The following is a 6385-nucleotide window of genomic DNA, read 5'->3' as shown; positions in this document are numbered from 1 at the left end:
TAATTTAGAAAACACTGAAAATAATTGTAATGAGAGATCCTGCCTCTGGAGGCTGGGTAGTAAAGTAGTGCCATGAACTGTAGTCTGAAGAGACTGACAAAAGCAATGATGTGGATTAATGAACTGTTATTGGTTCAGATGTTTCTAGTTTATTTTTCCATACTGAAGTAACACCTGAGCTTAGCGAGGTTTTGATGAACTTAATGAGGCACTTGCTGTGCACAAGAATTAGAATCAGTCAAGATATTTAAATCATGGAGACATTTTGAGAAAAACACTTATTTTGGATGACTTTCTCTGAGAAGCACTTGTCACGTGTAAATTAAGTTGATAAAATGACTTTTAAGAAATCCCTAACTGTTTTTAAAACAATTGCCAGTTAAGTGAACTTTCTGAGGTCAGCTGAAAACCAGTCACTGCTCATTGTATAGTCTTATCACTATACACACTGTTTACACACTGAATCTTTCACTTGTTTACCCCAGTGTGCTTATGAGTTATGTACATAATGGTCACTGATAATAAACCAAAGGCTTGAGACAAATGCAGACAGCAATGATTGCTGAACAGTGATTGAAGCCCTGAGAAAACAAGGCGGAGCTTTGCAGGTTTTGATGTTGATCGGCTATAATACAGTGATGGCGCTCACAGTAAACAAATCAAATTTCATTGTCTTAAAATTCAATCATTGTCTTATCCATTGCTATGTAACTAAGTAGACTAATGCATTATCAGATGTTGTTTCTGCATTAAATCTCATGAATGGAAATATTATTTTGTTCTCATTGCTTGGGGGCAGTCGTGGGCTGGAGGTTGGAGAACCAGCCTTATGACCAGAAGGTTGCTGACTCAATCCCCTGAGCCAACAGGACGTTACTGAGGTGCCCTTGAGCAAAGCACCTAACCCCCAACTGCTCCCTGGGTGCTGCGGATGAGGCTGCTCACTGCTCCGGGCAACTGTGCTCACTGCCCCCTATTGTGTGTCTTCACTAGTGTATATGTAGTGTTTCACTGCATGGATAGGTTAGATTGTGTAGGTGAAACTTCCCATTTTAGGACTTAATCTTGTTATGGACACGTTGCAGTAATTTTACCATGGTTAAGGGGTTATTTTTGGCACGGCATGACATTTAGCCCCCTACATGTTGTGAAACCACTGCAACACACAGCCTTAAGTAGCTTATTGCTTTTACAAAACAGTGGTAAACAATAAAAATACGCTATGATCAACTTTTTTTACTTTTATACCCCCCCCAACAGATTTTTAAATGAATTTGGCGTATACTCTTATTAATTTGAGTATTTTTATTTTTTGGATGGGTTATGTCAAACTAGGTCAAGACCACCCATAATCCATGGTTATCCAAAGTTGGCTTATATTGTGAAAAGCACTGAGGTCATTTGCAGTTGGTTCTTTTACATAACTGAGATTTGGTTCATTTAAAAAGAACTATATGTGAAAATACCCTTAGATTTTTCTGCAGTAGAGAGTGGCACTCGTTAACCCTCAGATGTTGAGTCTTTATGATCGCTGGCTGATAAATATCGACACTTTACCCCACAAAATGGAACAATCTTCTTCTCTGATCTTTTCAATTTCACCCGTATTACCTTTAAATTCCTCCGTGAAGCTTTGTCAAGGGTTTTCATTTCTCTGCTATTATGGCTATGAAGGTCCACGGTCTCACCATTGTGTGAGCCAAGTCTACAATAAGTTTTTTTTTTTTTTTTCCCCAGCTAATCCCAGGATATTAATGTTTGTTCCAGCACTAAAAACAAAAGCCTGCAGGAACATTTCTTCTTCTTATTGTTCTTTAGCACAAAAATGTTGAATCATTTTGCCCTCCCACACGCCAGACACTTCAGCAATGAAATAAACGGACATTTCCGTCTAGCAAATTGATAAAATCAAGTTTTTCTGGGTCTGTGCACTATGCCTGAATTGGTCAGCATTATAACTTGGCTTGTAGCAATTTTTTGCAGGACTTCATAATGTTGCTATTTGTAACTGTCCTTATGTCCATCATGCCTTTTCTTTTGCAGACTCATCCAGGATCAGCGCTGAACCACCCACACAACTGCCTGCAATGTTCAGCAGTGTTTGGCTGTGGGCTGGCTAGGATTAATGTCCAGAGCTGTCTGTGTTCCCAAAGCTTACTTAAATTTTAGAAACTCGGGAGACAGGCATCTGTGTTTTGTATTCTATTTAAGAAATAAGCTCAAGACATGTCATGAGAAATTGTTTTCAAGTCTGCTTCACTGTAACTGACCAGCTTATCATGTAGACCAAGGCTACATGACAGTGCACTTGGGCATTTGCTGATGACAAAAAATGGATCAGTCAGTGGATGAGAGCTGACATGTTTTACTTTGAACACTTGGAACATTGAGGTTGGATTTAAAAGTGTACGTGTCCTGTAATAAGAATGAAATGATGTGAAGAAGTGCAGGCTTTTTAGCCTTACTTGTTTGTGATGTTCCATTTATCTCATGAAGCAGAATGTCTTGCTTTACCAGCTAACTTAAAATGTATTTTGATCTAAACTTGGATTTTCTGTTTCACAACTCTAAATCATCAGTTCTACTTGGCTGCATTGCCATTGCAACTTGTTCTACATGAATAGTCTGATCCAGTTCCAGTTAAGTTCGAGACTTCAGACCATAAACATCGCTTTGCACAATCAGGGCCTTCTGTTTTGCAAATTGCTTCATGTCATCTGCTCTGATTTGTTGCATCGTTCGCATACAATTAAAATGCTTTGAGGCAGATTTACTAATATTAAAGTAGTGCTTGTAATTAGATGAAAGGGGTGGTCACTCTTTTGCCTTTTGCGTGAGTTTCCCTCTTGAAGAGAAAAATACTGTGAGAAGATCAAATCATACAGTTCCCAATCAAGCTGGAAGCTCTCAGTAAACACAGGGATTTTACAAGATCACATGAATTCCAAATACACTCAGCACTGAATTTAAATTCAGCTTAAACCACCAAACAAACATTATCTCAAAACAGAGTTAAAATAAATAGTCACCTTTGATTTATGTCAAAATAATATCTGGATTTTTTTTTCAAAATAATAATATATGTCAAAATAATCACACACTTCCTTAAAGCATAATCACTTGTGTCTAATGTCTAATCACTAAAGAACAAGTCACTCATTACTTTAAGCTATTTCAAGCTACATATTTTGAACTAGAAGGATAAATATTTTTCTGCATCCTGAACAACACACCTCTGTTTATGACATACTGTATTAATGAAAGCGCTTTAAATGATGGTGCACTACTTTTACACACGGTTTGTGTGTGTAATGTTGAAATTAATGTCAAAACAAAAGCGTGAATCAAACACATTATATTGCACTGCTCATTTGTTAATTGCAGAGTTGTGTCTGTGTTCATTTACATTCATTTTCAAGTTCTTAGTAGATTAGATCAAACCCACAATGTAAAGTTAAATTTCTGATGGAATAAAACTTTAATTAAATTTAAGTTCAGTGCAATTTATATGGATTTCATTGGAATGCAAGTCTCCTGAGATCAAAATAGAGATGTAATTTCATTCATTTTTGTTCATTTTTGTCATGATTGGCCCCTCCTAATCCTGTCCATGTGTTCGTGTTGTGTTTTTGATCTTCCTTGTGCATTTGGCTTAGTCCAGCCCCTCATTTCATGTCTCCGCCCATGATTGCTGTCACCTGTCCCTCGTTATCTCTGTGTATTTAAGCCCTGTGTTTCCTGGTCTATGTTTGCTGATTCTGGTATTTGTCATGTCTGCCCCCCGATCTATCTGTGTTGGCTCTATAACCCTGGACTGTTATGACCCTGATTTTGGATTTGCCCTCAATAAAAGTCGCTTACCTCCGCACATGCGTCCGCTACCTCGCTCCTCATTACAATTTTACATAAACCAGGTATTTAAAAACCACAAAAATAATTGATTTGATATATAACACATAGCTGTCCAAAGAAAAACAAGTATCTCCAAAATAGTAACTTTACAGGTCAGGGCAAAAATGTTCTTTACTTTTAGTATAAGTTAATGGACAGATATTTTATTCTAAGCAATTCTGGAGCATTTCTCTTGGTCCAATCTTCATAAAATTTTCACACAATGTACAGGACAGCTCCTGAGCTCAAATGATGCAGAAAAGTAAAAATTGCGCAAAATTTAAAAATGCATGTTTTTTTTTTCATTGGGCAACGATTATATTTTAGTTTGTAAGTCAAGCAGCTGCCTTGTTGTTGTTTGTTTTTTTTTTAATGCACTTTGTTACCCCTTTACGATGTTGCTAATCAGGTCATAAATATCGGAACAAGAAATACAACATAAATGTAAAATATAAACTGACTATAATGACAAAAGCAGTGATATTGACACAGTGGCAGAGGCGAAAGTGTTGCTTTAGCCCTCATACATCCTGTATGTTCTTTACATACATACAGGGCCAAGATGACTGGGATATAATGGTCAACAATGTAGAGACATAAAAACACAACCTCATTACACCTTGTGATAAAGACGGAGGCCAGCCTGATTAAGAGCTGACGCCACACAAAAACTGTGCTGAAAAAGTTGGGAAAAGCCACAGCAATTGTAGTTGGGAGAGGGGGAGCACAAAGAAACCTGTAAAGAGAAGAACATGGTTATGTTATTTATGATTATACTTACCAGTAAGTGATTTTTAAAAATAGTTTAAATAGTATTTTGCATAAATAGCCTTGTAATTGTATGGTCCAGTCCCAAACTGATGGCAGGGCTTATTGTATACTAAGGGCTAGGAGAAAAAATTATTTGACTCATTTCCTGGGATCTTTTTATTTTATTTTTTTTTCACTTGAATTTGGTAGCTCTGAAGCTTACTTGCAGCGTGTGGAGTGATTTGTCTGTGGTGAACCTTCATCCATTAGTTGGCCCAGGCCACTCTACATCACTCACTGCACAAGCATCTATCAAACTGACTTCAAGAATATGCATCAGATGAAAAGAACAGAACTTGTTACATTTAAAGGCAAAGTTAAATTCAGATTACAGATACAAATCAAAGGTATGATTTAACAGCATGTTCACAAGTCAACTTTGTTATCATCTGAGACTCAGTCACATTGAGGTTTTAAGAGAAATTTCCCATTTTATTCTGTTAATATATTAGAAACACTAGGCTCACTGCAAGATGCAAAAGGCTGTTAAGACGAGAAGCTCTGTGCCATGCAGGAGCATCACAGAAAGACAGTGATAAACACATAGTTCATTTTATACTCTTCATAGATATATTGAAACAAAACTTTCAGCATAATTTGGTGAATTTATCATGTTTGGTATCATCTAATTTACTGTTCACAAACTGTTTACAAAGCATTTGTTTATCTTAAAGACTACAGATTGTGGTTGCATTCTGGGTTTAATTTTATGCTGAAAGTGGCACTGTGGTTCAGAGAGGTACGGGAGGTTGCTGAAGTGTGGCTCATTGACTCAGCTGGTATGACCTTGAGAAAATGAGGCGGGGCTTATCTGCTAGGAAGCAGAGGCCAATATGCATAAATAACATAAAACTCAGAGGCGATTCATGGGCTTGTGTGCAACTAAATGTAGTCGATCAGCCATATTTAATGTGTTGGAGATATACTGTAATCTTTTTTCCCTCAATTTAACATCTAGGCATCTGTGCAGCGTGTGAAACAAATGACACCTTAATTCAATCGTAATATTATGTGTTTTAACCAGGTTACTTGCTCCTCTGTGAAGAAAGTAATCTTCTGGGATTTTGTATGCCAAAGACCATTTTCATTTGCTGGGGCAGGTAGGGAATGTGGACATTGTTGAGCTGTCCATCAACACACAATGACTGCAGTGGTGCGCAGTATGAAGGGGTGTAACAGGGAGCGAGGAGGCGGACGCATATGCGGAGATAAGCGACGTTTATTATGGGCAAATCCAGGGTCATCACCTAAACGGTCCAGGTTCATGTAGCCAACACGGATTGATCGGGGGGCAGACATGACATAAACCAGAATCAAACATACAAACAACAGTACATAGACCAGTACAAACAACAATGCAAACACCACTAGTTCAACCAACCAAGGGCAACCACAGGGCTTAAATACACCAGGGCTGATGAAGGACAGGTGGAAACGATCAGGGGTGGAGTCATGAAACAAGGGGGCTGGACCAAAACAAAAGGCACACGGGCTAAACCAAAACACAAACACATGGACAGGACTGGAAGGGGCCAATCGTGACGAGGGGCTGTGCATGTTCAGAGTATAGAGTGAGATTACTGTCTTTAATGTGAGTGCGCAAAGAGAAGGTTAAATTGAATAAGTCAGAAAAACAGGTGCACATAATCAAGAAAACTGAGCACAAACAAGAACACCATGCTTC

The sequence above is a fragment of the Pygocentrus nattereri genome, chromosome 20, assembly GCF_015220715.1.
Source record: "Pygocentrus nattereri isolate fPygNat1 chromosome 20, fPygNat1.pri, whole genome shotgun sequence".
Taxonomy (NCBI): Eukaryota; Metazoa; Chordata; class Actinopteri; order Characiformes; family Serrasalmidae; genus Pygocentrus; species Pygocentrus nattereri.
This window is presented reverse-complemented; position numbering follows the sequence as displayed.